At 44.2% G+C, this 15,083-nt stretch overlaps 1 long non-coding RNA gene and 1 pseudogene across 4 annotated transcripts; one reads left to right on the top strand and one right to left on the bottom strand.

The window, feature by feature from the left end:
• Positions 1 to 10,783, top strand: part of LOC119339715 — a 43,125-nt pseudogene extending 32,342 nt beyond the window's left edge.
• On the bottom strand, positions 1,586 to 4,731 carry LOC119338543. 4 transcript variants are annotated; one of them, XR_005164076.1, is made up of 4 exons: positions 4,165 to 4,731; positions 3,507 to 4,074; positions 2,875 to 2,969; positions 1,586 to 2,127 (listed from the first exon to the last, which is right to left on the bottom strand). It is a non-coding gene; the product is annotated as an uncharacterized LOC119338543 (long non-coding RNA). The 4 variants fall into 4 exon arrangements; XR_005164074.1 differs by having other exon boundaries at positions 1,586 to 2,969; positions 3,507 to 3,671; positions 3,751 to 4,074; XR_005164075.1 differs by having other exon boundaries at positions 1,586 to 2,969; positions 4,165 to 4,238; positions 4,485 to 4,731.
• Positions 10,784 to 15,083: the final 4,300 nt, after the last annotated feature.

Here is a 15,083-nt window from a genome sequence, read left to right as displayed (position 1 = left end):
GGTGGCATTCGGGCCAGCCCAATACCAATTATGAAATCCGGACTCCAATGTCTACATCCAAACGAGGTGTTGGGGCATATTGTAGAGAGTCATGGGTTGTGATCGGTTGGTTTGATTTTATTTTATTTTACACATAAGAAATTTAGGTCTATGGCTACAATTAATGTTTTACGTGCTAGTGCTGATGGCATGTTTTTCATTGAGGATATATTTTTGGGTAATGGCAACGGTGGGTAATTTTATTTCACTTAAATCTAATGATTATTAATCTTTAACTCGGCAGATAGACAGTGAGATGTTTCTGATTATTGTGGGATTTTCTAGCTTTGTCTCTATTTTTCGTCGTATTTTCCTTTTAGTATATAATAGAATAGATAGATATTCATTGTTAGATTGATTGACCTCCCATTTCTCGTCGTCCACTACATGTACGACTATCTAGTGTGTTGCCCTCAACCCACATTGTCTACTCCATGTTCTCCTTTCCTTACTAAATGAAGAGTTCCACTAAAAATAAACTCTAAAACAAGAGTCGACATCTTAACTTTGGTTGTTTCTAGTGAGCTTCGTTCACTACCCTTCACCCTGGGCCTGTCGTTGGCCGCCCTACTCCAACAAATTCTATGGTGTTTCTGTAAATATTGTGGGATGGGTTGTCTGGCTTGGTCTTTCTAGTATGTTTTTATGTGTGTCTTGTTTCCTTTGATTATTAATGGACATGGTGTAGTTTTTTTAGATAATATAATTGCATATAACCACGGTCGTACATGGAACCGCGACATCCGACATCGCGTCAGGAACACTCAATTTTTTTTCCAAACCGAGATCAAACTAAACACGAACACTTTACACAAGGTAGCCCACCTGGGGCACACATCACATGGGCTCCGCAAAGAATCACATCCAATAGGGTCTAGTAAAACGCCCTTGCGTTGCCACAGGCTTTTGAAAAAATTTAAGACGCTACTCACGGAGCTAAAATAATCAAGAACAATGCCTAACTCACATCTTTTTCTTGACAATCAGCTAACACACATCATACTATCGAAGCCTTCCCCACCTTCGGCCATCAGTTGGCCATTCACAAGAGGGCGGCGGGCGCGGGCGCTAAACTTGGTCATCTACGGCGTTGCGGCAGCCAAGATCGAGTTGGACGTGGGGGTGTAAGGAGGGAAACAAGCACATTGCAACGGGCAGTCGTGCCACGGCCTTTACCTTTTGTCGGGCAACAGCCAGAGGCCACCACGCTCCTCGGCTCTCCCTCCTCTCTTCCATGTCTGGCAACAAGATGAGCGAGATAGAGAGGAGGCAACCAAGATGTTTTTCTATATGGCGACCAAGATGCTTTTGTTTACTCATGCCACGGATTCCTTACAGCCCCACCTTCGAGCGAAAAAATATCTCTTCTTTCCAAATTTATCTTCTTTTGCTGCTTTCATTATTCTCGTCAAACAAGAATTGCCTTGCTATATAACCTTGCCAAACTAATATCATACACTTTTATGATCCACTAATATGAGTTCGTCATTATTTCGTTACTAAAAAGGATGGAACTCTAAAATGTTAAACAACATGCTACACCAAATAATGTGAACTGATTGTATAATCAAACAATTTAATTCAAAATTATAAGATCTTAGGCATTTAATTACAAAACCAATGTGTTTGTGTTTTCTCTTATGTTTGATCACTTTTGCAACCAAGTTCTTCTTGATATATGTACACCAATTTTAAAGCAAATGTAGAGTAGCAGAAACAACCATTTATCCCTTTTTCCTTCTAGAAATCCAGTAATAGACTAATGATATAGACTGCTCTGTTTCCTTTAGATGTAGGGTCCTCCTTGATTATGATGTAGGGTCTCGTCGGGCCATCGAAGCCCCTCCGTCGTCACTCCCTCCCCCATAACTACATCATCCTCCTTGAGTCACCGCGCCAACCCCATCCCGCGTCAGTCTGAGCTCCCGGCAGTTCCCGAGCGTTACTCACCCGGCCTCATGATGCACGATTCCGTCACCAGCATGCCCTTGCACCACCTCATGCATGCCTCCTTCACCGACCAACACCGGCCACGGACGAGGTCAACAGACACTAAGCCCTTGACCACTGTTGCGTGCGGTGCTCTCCCTGCAACAGTGTATCAATTTTCAAAATGGTGTATCAATTAGCTCTGGTGTTCTACTTATGGCTGAAAAAAATTGTCTTCGACTTTTTTATTTTGACCCAATTGAAATTAAGTGGTTGCAATGAAAAAGGAAATTGAATTAGATTACTTCACTATATCATACTACTAATCTATTCTAAGTAGATTCAAAGATAATATAATAGAAAGACTCTAAAGTATCAAATTCTTCGAAAACACACATAAGAGAAACTTAGATAACTGTGAACTCCAAATGCCTGAACAACGAATCAAATTTATAGAATGTGCACAAGCATGAGCACAAAAACACAATTTATGGAACCCAGAAGGTTTCATGGAGCAAAAATATTCTATTCTACATAATGATCTTTGCTCCTTGGGACTCATTTATACGGGTTTTTGCTTTGCTCTGACCTAGCATGCTGACCAGTCCCCCATATTTTTGTTTTAGCACAAAAATCATATTCATGGATAATATGAAACAAAATGTATATGAAAATTAGTCACCATGTACTGGACAGCAAACACAAAAGTACATGGATGGTATTAATATTACCTTGTATTAAAAGAAAGACTACAACATGATATATAAAATGACCAAGCAGTAGAACTGATGGCCAAACTTCTCAAAATTCTAGTAAGAAAATTTTGGGCAATCATAAAAAAATAAACAAGGCAGTAGCTAGTCCTTTGCAATGCTTGATTGTATACATGATACCTTGCCCTCTTACAATATTATTCTTATCTGAATTCACAAAGACGCTATCCTCTGTAGTCCCCAGCTCTGAGGTAAACCATGTCTTCTTCTCATCGTGTGCTGTCAATCCTGCAAAAGATACATATAAATCTCTCTTTTACGGTGTGTGTGTGTGGTGTGGACCTGATATTTAAAGGTAACATATTAGCCTTGTTCAAAAGAGTATTGTTCTCTTGTCAAGTTCCTTTGCATGTACCTACTATGGATAAGTTCATGCCATCAGATATGAAAATGTTAAAGAATCCGCAATAGTACCATCTGTTCACATACTAAACTTTTCTACTAAATGTGAAATATATAAAGATCCATCCAAACGAAATAGTATGCACTTGTTATGGATCAGTAGAAGTTAGAAGCAGCAACACCGCTGACATTACGGATCACCAGAAGCAAACCATGCACAAACAGAGAGAAGAAGAAAACCCATAATTTGAGAAAAAAACTATATGTTGAGGCCAGCCAAGATGTATACTGCAAAAAGGGTCCAACAGTTAAGTGATATTTCCAAATAGTGCCAATTCTAATATCTATATATAAAAAGCCTGTAACAAAAAAGTATATCAATGGATTTAAGATGGAGGAGGTATTTTAGATGGTTGGCCTCACCGGAAATAGAGGCGTCGGCTTGTGCTTGACACGGATATGACAGTAAGATCAAGATCTAGCTATAGCTTCAGCTCCATAGATTACATCATACTATTTGACATAGCAAGATCAAAATACCAAAATCCATCAGTTCAGCCTGTGAGGTTGGTACTCGTGCCATGGTGTCTAGGAAAATATGGGCATCGAGGTCAGCTGAGCACATGGTCGAGTGTAGTGGACAAACCGCTGTCAACCCGATCATGACCTAAGATACGGTGTGGACCTGCTGGAGGGAAGCCCAAGTGCAACTTGGATGATGGCGTACTTGGAGCCGGCGCCGGCTCTCCCGTCCCTGCGGCAGCACACGACCTGCTCCTCGGCCATGCATAGCCTCCTCCTCCATGACCTTCGCTTCCCTTCCAAGCGGCTGCCAGCGCAGCCGTTGCTCGCCTCCGGATGGTGTGTACAGCCACCGCTGCACGAACGTTGTGGCCCTGCCGTTCTCTAGACAGGCCTCTAGATCAGCCACAATAATTCACCTAGATTTGGACCACAGGTGTGCTACTGCCGCCTCCTCAAGCGCATTGACCTGGCACCGATGAAGCAAGCGTGCGTCGAGGAGAAACAATCATCAATTCATGTCATGGAGTACAACATTGCATAGTGCGAAAAAAATCACCTTCTTCTATTCGTCTCCTCAATCCAAGCTCGGCACCATGACTAATAGCACATCCAGCTCACAGCCCGCCAAAACTTTCACGAAAAACAAACAACAAAAATAATTAACTTGTAGCAAATCACTATGGAGATATGTTAAAATAAACCCAAAGTAACAATGGAAGAACAAATACACATCACTTGTCATTGTATATTTGTGATGATACATGCCATGTCACCCTTGCTAGATGCTTGCTAGAAAAGTCACTTTCAGAATTGGTTTATTATGAACATCTCCTTCAAAAAAACTCCTTATGAAAGGTGCTAGGACACATATCTTACATATCCCTCATTTGCATGGTCTTCCTCTACTCCTCCCTAGTTGAATCCATGTCTTCTCAATATTTTGAGATCAAAACTACTTTATACCATTAGTTCAAATATCAATTAGACGTATGCAAATTCGCTGTTTTGATGGAAACATAAATTAAGCAATAATAATTAGCCAAATACTCGTGTACACTGTCATGATTAAAGGAAACAAAATGCAATTCATTCACCAGAGTTCGTCAACTTACACAAAAAAGAGCATCATAACTTGTCAAAGTACAACCTTGTGGAGCAAAGATCATATGCTTGTGGTCAACTCCAAGAAGATCAAACAGGATCTCGAGCTCGCGCAGGGGCTCCTGCAAGAGGCCGAGAGGAGGGGTGTGAGCGACAACCTTGGTCTGCAGGGGTTACTGCAGGAGCTCACCGTCTAAGGCCGACGAGGCCGAGGACGCCCTCGACGAGCTCCACTACTTCATGTTATTTTATTGTGTTCCGAATCTCATACAAGTGTTGTACTACAGATGGAGTCCTACCGGACTACTGCATGCCAACCGTGCTAGACGTAGCATGACTAGAACTCTGTTTCGTGTCCACCAAGAAAGAGAGTTGTTTGCCCCTTTATATAGTACCGGCTAGTCATAGAATAGACGAGAGAGATCTCCACCAGATTAGCACGTAGAGGGTCTGTCGTCTCGTGCTTGTAATACTCCTCCTCATAGTGATTGCGCCTTCGTGCGTCCGTGGTTTTCTCTCGCAAGGGTTTCCACGTAAAAATCTGTGTCTCTTTCTCTCGTTTATTCTCGTTATTATCTAATAAGTGGTATACAGAGCCAAGTTTCATATACGAGATTTTTTAGACGAGAGAATTAGGGTTACGGCGTCCTGTGCACCGCCGCCGACGCGACTGACGGTCCGAAGCCAGATCGATTAATCCGACGAGACCGACAGGAAAACAATCTGCGCTGCTGCGTCGCCCTACAAAGTCGTGCGCTATCCACCGAGCAGTCCGATCCGCCGAGCCGCGCGTTGCTGCAGCTTCACGCCTCCCGTACAGGATCAAGCCCCGAGGAGGTCCAGAGTACGTGAGATTACAAGGCTAGGTCGCTGCTGCTTTGATTCAACCGGATCATTAGTACTACTACCAGTACCCACGTGAAGCCAAGTACAGGAGCACTACTTGGATTTGTTACTACTACACATCTCACGTAAAGGCTAGTACAGTTGAGTACTAGAATCAGTTTTTTCTCCTCAATTGCTATGTCCACGCGAAGGCTACCAGGTGCTATCTTCGCTCTGCATATTAATTCTGTCAAGAATTTTTTCTACGGGCTTGTACTACTTTGTGAACACAGATTTAATCTACTCATGGCATTCATGAAGTACGATGTTTCGCTGCTGGATCATGACACAAAGTTTACCCTATGGCAAGTCGAGATGCGAGCATTGTTGGCGCAAGCCAATTATCAGGATGCACTCAGTTTTTCTTCAAGGTGGAGTTTTTTGGGATTATGGCCCGTCGGGATAATGGATGTAATATTGCTGCAGTTATTTGAAGAACACAATTCAGTTATCAAGAAAAAAAGGGTATGGAGGAGGTAATTATTAAGCCTGTTGGTAGCCAGCATATACATTATTCTCTCCATAGTTTTTTGCTGTTAGGCGTGTGAAGGTTTTGTTTTGGTATTCATGCTCGTGATGAGAATCAGTTGAGGTACAAGAAGGAGATTGATTTGTTTCTGCTAGATACTACAACATTTAGCGCTGTTAAGTTTCAAGTGCAATTTAGTTGTCTTTGCTCTTTCAAGAGGGGTCTATTGCAGAGTTGAAACTCCGTTGCATGTTAAGATGGTTCCTTCATCCGACAGTTGTTCTACAAGGACAGTTTATGACCATGTCATGGATTTTCATTAACCACTACAAGTCGGCAGTTTTTTGGGTGCACGCGATGCCATCCGTACCATATGCTCTTGCTTGAGTATTGTTTGCCGAGGTTTGTGCTTTCTGTTTTGAAGCACGTTCAGATTCCGTGAGATGAGTTCTTCACAATGCGATGTGCACCAAGATGTTGCACTATGAGCTATGCGCTCGTTCAGGCACCACAGGAGATATGATGACTTATGTCATTTGATGATTGAGCAGTTTCAGTTTTTGAGGTCAGTGGCACAGACTCAGACTTTTATTGGGAGACCAAGTTTTGTTCGTCTGCTTTGTTGATAGTTGTGCTGTTTTCTGGACGACCTACTGATTGATTTGCTCAATATGACTTCATGAGAAGTTTATTAGTCCTATGGACGTTTCCAGGCACAAGGTTTACTTGTGATGACTTTAATTGAGGAGTTGATGCTATCTATGATTATTGTAAGGGATTTCATCTCAAGGTGGAGTGTTATTTTATTGTGTTCCGAATCCCATACAAGTGTTGTACTACAGATGGAGTCCTACCGGACTACGGCATGCCAACCGTGCTAGACGTAGCATGACTAGAACTCTGTTTCGTGTCCACCAAGAAAGAGAGTTGTTTGCCCCTTTATATAGTACCAGCTAGTCATAGAATAGACGAGAGAGATCTCCACCAGATTAGCACGTAGAGGGTCTGTCGTCTCGTGCTTGTAATACTCCTCCTCATAGTGATTGCGCCTTCGTGCGTCCTTGGTTTTCTCCCGCAAGGGTTTCCACGTAAAAATCCGTGTCTCTTTGTCTCGTTTATTCTCGTTATTATCTAACACTTCATCATCCAGGACCAGCTCGACGGCACTGATTATGCGGTGCCTGATCTGGGCAATAGCCTTTGGGATCCTGCTCACCACATCCGCCACGCCATTCTCCACACTGTTGGTAACTTTGTCCTTCCATGCTTTTCTTGTTGGCTGATGCAAGATGATGATCATGGTGCTGCTGTTATGAATGACCCTCACAGTACTACCAATCCCGGTAGTGGTAATGATTCTCCCGTTGATAAGTTGCCATTTGACAGAGTTGCCATGTCAAAGAAAATTAAATCCGTGATACAGGACTTACACTCCCTGTGTGACAGTGTCTTCAGGTTGCTCCAAATACTAGTTCCACACCATGACAGCCCCCCAACACTGTACCAAAGACAGCGTGTCACAGGATCGACCATTACGCAAGATACATTGTATGGGAGGACAGCCATTTTTAAGAAAACCATAGACAGAATCCTAACCACTGCCACAAATCAAGGGGAAACCCTTTCTGTTCTTCCTGTATTTGGTCCAGGGGGTATTGGAAAGACAACCTTCGCCCAACACCTATATAATGATAAAAGCATAGAAGAGCACTTTGTTGTTAAAGTCTGGGTATGTGTATCGACTGATTTTGATGTTCTTAAGCTCAGCCAACAGATCCTTAGCAGCATACAAGAAAGCGACTCTCCAAATTAAACAACAAGTTTAGACCAGCTTCAAATATCCATCACACGGGCTCAAGTCTAAAAAGTTTTTAATTGTGTTTGATGATATATGGAAATGCGATAATCAGGGTTGGGAAAACCTGCTAGCTCCTTTGAGGAAAGGCAAAACCAAGGGTAACATGGTTCTCATTACAACTCGATTTCCGCACATAGCTAAAGAGGTGGCAAGAAATGACCCAATAGCACTGCAAGGTCTGGAGCTCGGTGACTTCTTAAAATTCTTTAAAACACAAATATTTGGGGGAAACAAGCCTGAGTACTGCCAAGAGGACTTAGATGATCTTAGAGTTGGTATTGCAAAGAAGTTGAAGGGTTCACCTCTAGCAGCCAAAACAGTTGGTCGATTACTAAGGAAGGAAAATTCTCGGGAACATTGGAAAAGAGTTCTTGAAAACAATGAGTGGCAAAAACAGGAAAATAATGATGACATTATGCCATCGTTAAGGATTAGCTATGATTACCTTCCTTTCCATCTAAAAAAATGTTTTTCATATTTTTCCTTGTTCCTGGAAGATTATAAGTTTAATAATTTAGATATTTCATATTTTTGGATTGCACTTGGAATAATAGAGAAGGATGAGAATTACATAGAAGAACTAGTAGAGAATGGTTTTCTGGTGAAGAAAGGTCAATATTATGTAATGCATGATTTATTACATGAACTGTCTCGAAATGTTTCGGCACAAGAGTGCCTCAACATACAGTTCAGGTTTTAGGGTTGATGCCATCCCAAAAACTGTTCGACATTTATCCATCACAATGGAAGGTGGATATGAAGGGAATTTCAGGGTAGAAATGGTAAAATTGAGGGCCAAGATAGACATTGGCAAATTGCGAGCTTTGATGATTTTTAGAAAATACGGAGAACCAATTGATGGTGTATTAAAAGATATGTTTAGGGAAATAGAGGGTCTCCGTGTCCTATATATAGTAGGAAAAACTTTGCCACTCAATTTTTCAAAACTTGTCCACCTTCGATACCTAAAAATTACTATATCATATCCAGACCAAGGGATCGAAATGACTTTGCCTAGTACACTCTCCAGATTTTATCACTTGAAAGTCTTAGACCTTGGAGGCTGTGGTAGGTATATATTACCAAAAGACGTTAGCTGCCTCATCAGTTTACACCATTTTCGTGTTAAAAAAGAACTCCATTCCGGTGTTCCTAGTGTCGGAAAGATGAAATTCTTGCGTGAGCTGAAACAATTCTGTGTTAAGAAAGAAAGTGTTGGACTTGAACTGGAAGAGTTGGGGGAACTAACAGAGCTTGGAGGTAAACTCAGTATACATAATCTTGAGAAGGTGATAACCAAGGAAGAGGTTGCAGAAGCAAGGCTTGAGTGTAAAAGATATTTAAAAGAGCTGAGGTTAGTTTGGGGTACAGATCACCAACATAGCATAGAATATGATGTTCTCGATGCTCTTCAGCCACACCATAATCTTGGAGCACTGGGCATTATAAATCATGGTGCTACAACTGGTCCTAATTGGTTGTGTCGTGACAATAACCTCAGAGAGTTGGGGTCTCTCCACCTAGAGGGTGTGTCTTGGGACACCCTTCCACCTTTTTGGGAGCTATTGCATCTCACATCACTCAAATTGATCAACATCTCTGTACTTCGTGAGATCAAGCCTGGTGTTTTTGGTGTTATAGACAAAAGCTTTGAGCATTTGAAGCGGATCGTTCTTGGTAATTTGCCTGAATTTATTGAGTGGGTTGGGGGTACAAATGTCCATTCTTTTTCAAGGCTGGAATACATCAGTTGCAGAGATTGTCCCAATCTCTGTGCAGTGCCTTTCCTGGAGTGCTCTGTCTCTTACACCAATCTGACCAAATTTCATATTGTTGGTTGCCCTAATTTGGCTCTGCCCCCCCATGCCTCACAGGTCCACACTGACAGTATGTCATGTAACACTTGCTTCCACAGAGCTGATTTATGAGTACGGGTACATGAGAATTAATGGGTATAGTGGTGAGCTGGCCTGGCATAACCTGCATGGAGTAGAGCTGATGAGGATTAGAGACGTGTCACACATTTCAATTACAGAGATCAACAAACTGAAATCCCTAACAAAGCTACACATCAGCAGATGTGTCATCACGTGCGGTGGATTGCAGGACCTCACGTGCCTCGAATCACTTACAGTAAGAGACTGTGGCAACTTCTTTCGGTGGCCCATTGAAGCAGGTCACACCAACAACAACCCATTCCCTGCTTCCCTTGGGATACTTGAGATCAAAGGAGAGCCGGGCCTGCAGTCGATGGCTCAACTCTCAAACCTCACTCGTCTAACAAGGCTAGAACTGGTGGACTGTGAGAATTTGAAGCTGTATGCTGGGTTTAATCCTCTCTTCACAACCAACCTCAAGGAATTGGCGGTCTATAACAGTGGTCTTAGCCGCTCTATATCAGCCGATCTGTTCTCGGAATTGGTGGAAGCAAGGAACAACCTATCATTCCCCGCAGGCTCCTTCCGTTTGGAAGAACTTGAAGTGGATTGCATCGCAGCGGTGCTTGTTGCTCCCATCTGCACCCTCCTTGCCGCTACCCTCAAGATTTTGAAATTCACTCATGATCCGCGGGAAGAAAGATTCACTCAAGAGGAAGACAGGGCTCTTCAGCTCCTCACCTCCCTCACTTCGATCGAATTTTCAGATTGCACGAGTCTGCCTTCCGTTCCTCAAGGGCTACACAGATTTCCTTGTCTATGGCACCTACATGTCTTTTGTTGTCCCCAAATCCGATGTCTACCCAAGGATGCCTTCCCCACCTCTCTCATGCATCTATGCTTGAAGGGTTGCACTCCCGAGTTACAAGAGCAAGCCGAGATATTAAAGAGAACAGAGCCAGGTTTTTGGGTTTGGATTGACTAGCACAGGGTAACAGGCCTCCTGTTATCTATCTAGTATGTATTCCTTCTTTTCTTTCCTTCTTCTCTTTCTAGGAAATCAGTCCCATGATTCTTCTGTTTTATAGTAGTACTAATTAAATAGTTAAATCTGACAGGTGGCTTAATTACCGGCACAGCTGCTCGATCGTTTCGGCTAATTCCATCTACACAATTAATTGTGGTACCTGTTGTTGTTTCTCACAGTAGAGCACACCAGCAGTGTTTGAGATGGAGTAGGAGCAACACTCACAGAAGTATGCATGCATGTTGAGCAGCACGCTGGCCGCTTGTACCTCTTTTTGAGATGGAGTAGGAGCACTAGAGTAAATTTTGAAGGAAGGCCAAGACGACACTATCGGTCAACCTGGAGGTGAACGGCTGCACAATTTTCCATTTATTGTTAGGTACAGTATCGTTAAGAATGTGGATTCTTTTAGGCTGAGCATTCATATGTTGATATTCTGAACTTACGTACGTTTGTTACTGTTAGAGATATATTTGAGTTACATGTATTTGGTAGTTTAGGATTCCTATCTTATCTCTAGGAGAGGCGTCTTGTCCTCCAAGTCTTGTACTCAATATATACTCGCCCTCGAGGCTCGATAATACATCCATCATATTCCGCAACAATTCCTCTCTCTCCCTTCTAACATGGTATCAGACTAATCACGATCCAAACCCTAGCCGCCGCCGCTTTCGCACCCACACGCCGCCTCCGGGGCGGTCGGCCTCCATGACCGCCGCCGGGGGCCGTGCTGCCCGTACCTAGGGTTCGTCCGCCGGTCGTGTCGACCGGCTGCCCTAGAGAGTCTTTTTCCCGATCCTTTGATCCGGGTTTTCTCTCTCTCGCCGGTCATTTTGATCGGCGTCTACTTTTCGGTTTTCCGGTCTATGTGATCCGGTTTGCGTCGCCCGCCGCCGCCGTCGACCCCCACGCCTCTACTCCGACATCGGCGTCGATTTCACCGCGCGTCGACCTCCCGTGGTATGCGCCGCGCCATCTCCCTTGGCGCGGGAACGCCACCGTCCGCGCCGGTCTTCGTCACGCTATCAGGGTTCTTCGCCTACTTCGAGCACCGCCGCCGCACTCCTAACCTAGCCGCCGCCGCACTCCTAACCTAGCCGCCGCCGCCGTAAGGCCGCCGTGGCCGCTCTTCTTTGGCCGCCGCCGCCGCTACCTTCGTAGCCGCCGCCGCCGCTCGTCCACCCCCTTCGTCTTCGTCCAAGCACCAGCTCGTCGCCAGCGTCGCCATCATCTACCCCGACCACTTCGTCTACTCCGACCACCGTTGGTGACATCGGCCCTGCGCCGATAGACGCCGCAATTGTCGTCGAGTTCTTCTCGGCTGGCTCCTCCGACTTCTCCGACATGGCGTACAGCTCGTGCAGGTCCCTCGTCTACACATGACCGGTGCTGGCAACACCGATGCGTCCCTTCATCCACGACGTGTCCCCGGGCCTGGCAAGCCTGGTCGGCGCTTCGTCAACTTCGTCTTCGTCCGTCTACGCATGCCCGGTGCTGGCAACACCGGTGCGTGCCTTCGTCCATGATGTGTCCCCGGGCTTGGCAAACCCGTCGCGACGCGTCGTCAACAACATCTTCTTCCCGGCGCACCACTACTTCGACACCCTTGCGCCCATGCTAACTCGGCGCCCCCTTGCGCCCGCGGCTCCACGGCGACTTCCTCGACACCGGCCACCCCGACTCGACATCGACCACGGCATTCTTCGCACGGCTACCTCGACCACGGCTACACCACCCTACGCTCTCGGCTACATCGACATCGGCACAAAGGGCTATCATCCGCTTGAGCAACTCGTCGGCTTCCTCTACAGTCAATGCGTCCGCGACGCGACACCGTCCACGACGTTCCCGCTAGGACTGCGGGGGGATGTCAGTCCGTCGGCTGATATTCTCTCCAGTCTGACCGTCCGCGACGCTCATGTTGTTCGCAACGCTACCGCTACGACTGCGGGGGGATGTTAGAGATATATTTGGGTTACATGTATTTGGTAGTTTAGGATTCCTACCTTATCTCTAGGAGAGGCGTCTTGTCCTCCAAGTCTTGTACTCAATATATACTCGCCCTCGAGGCTCGATAATACATCCATCATATTCCGCAACAATTCCTCTCTCTCCCTTCTAACAGTTACTCTGACACAGCAGAACAATTTTGGTCGACAATGGCTTTGGCATCCGAACAATAACACAGTGACAACAATATATGTCTTGAAGGAGCTGTGCAGTTGTACTCGTAGCATGTCAAAGGTCAGTCGATCATTCTTTCCTCGTTTTTTTTCCTTCATCTCAGTTTCCCTACTAAAGCTAAGAAAAATGCACTGCTGCAAGAAATGGAATTACATCAACCACTCATTCACACTTTTCTTGTTTCATGTGGCATCACCATTCAGGTTCAGTTGTTTCCCAAACAAACGGCGCCCATTTCCTTTCTCATCCCCGTTTCTTCCTTGTTACTTGTACGGTTTTCGGCGCGGTTTCCCTCATAAATAGGGTCAATTTGTTAAGATTTTCAATCCAGTTTTCCTTCCAAACTGAATCAGTCCTCTTGCATATTGAGCACTTTGAGTAATATATTCTAAAAAAACGTGCAGAGCAAGGTGTCATCATGACCTCTTGCAAGCGGACAGAGACGACTGTCTAGTTGGGGCTGGTCGTGGCTCGAAGGCACTGCATGTTTGAATGCCTATATGTCTTCCAATTATTCAATAAAGTATCATCAAGTGGATTTGCTTGCGGATTCATATGTTCGTTTCTTGACCTTACGAGTTATGACCACTCTGATTCTGCAGAACAATTACGGCCGACGGTGGATTTGGTATTTAGGACTGGGTTCATTGGTTGCTTCACCCAAACGATAACAATGGAAGGAACAGAAGTATCATCATGCGGTAGCCGTGCAGTTCTAACAGGATCATTTCAAAGTTCAGTCCATCACCCTTTGCCTCCATTTTTTTTGATCTATTCTTTAGTTTATCATCTCAATAGTGCTTGTTGCTCCTATCTGCAGTTTACTCGCCACCAACTACTCTCCACACATTGGAGTTTGGGAATGATGATGGGGTGGAAAGCTTCATGAAAAAAGAAGGGAAGATGCTTTCAATGCATATGGTGTAAGCAGCACGCCCTATTTGCTCCATTTTGGTGGTATAATGTAACTATGTTTCCTCACAATTGTCTAAACATCTCAATGCTAAAACAGGGTACGTTATTTTACATGCTCTTGGTCAGTCCATGGTACCACCCGCTACCAACTGCATCTTTTGTAGATTGTGGAGATTGCATATATGCATGGTGATGTTTCACTGACCGGCGTCCTTCAGAGTTTTGGTTCCTACTTAGCAGGTTCACCAACTGATCAACTCAATGTAATGAATTCTATCAATGAAGGAGTACTCATCAATGAGCTCCATTCATTTCTTGGATTATATTCAGAACCATTACAGTCAACTGTCACCTTTGTAGTTGGAATTCAGAACTTGGTTGTAACATACATCCAAACTATAACCACTAATGGAAGCATATGTCGTGATGTGCTGAAGAAGCTTCTGAGTTCTTTATCGACCATCAATCTCAAAAGGTCAATTCCGTCGTTCTTTCACTTATTTTACAAACGAAAAAATGAGAGGAAAAGTATTTATTTGTTCCCATTCATGTGGCGCATCATTCTTCAGGTGTTTCCCTCCTTAGTGATTCACTGATGCATGCATTGGCTTCCCATTGACTGGACTGCATATCTTGTGTTTCACAAATCACAAGACTGACAATTGGTGCGGAAGAGCAATTTATCTTCCGGTATGATCATATCTGAGTTGTTTCTATATATAGGAGTGGTTGTTACTTACTGTATATGGTGCAGGTAACACTGTTAGATGTGTATAGTTCCTTCTCGGTGTATCCCCGTTGTATAAGGGGTTTTCTGCACTTTGACACACATGTATATGTAATGGCCTTTGGCCCTCAGGAAAGATAGTTGCTCATTACCAAACATGGTATCAGATGTTAGGTTCCCCTCTCCCCCGCACGCTGCAACTCCGTGCTAGATTTCTCCCGATTGCGGCCTATCCCGTCCCAACAAACACGTCTTCTTTTCTCCACTTCGTTGGTTTAAAGCAAAAATGTATGCCTAGCCGTTTTTCTGAATATATCTCAATGCAAATTAAAATATGTTTCATGCAATATTAGGAACAGGCTGATTATTAGTTCATATCGTCCATGCTAGATGCTAGCGCTGACTAGACTCACTGTCAACCTTCAGAATTTC

This window comes from Triticum dicoccoides, chromosome 7B, assembly GCF_002162155.2.
Source record: "Triticum dicoccoides isolate Atlit2015 ecotype Zavitan chromosome 7B, WEW_v2.0, whole genome shotgun sequence".
Lineage (NCBI taxonomy): Eukaryota > Viridiplantae > Streptophyta > Magnoliopsida > Poales > Poaceae > Triticum > Triticum dicoccoides.
This window is presented reverse-complemented; position numbering and strand designations above follow the sequence as displayed.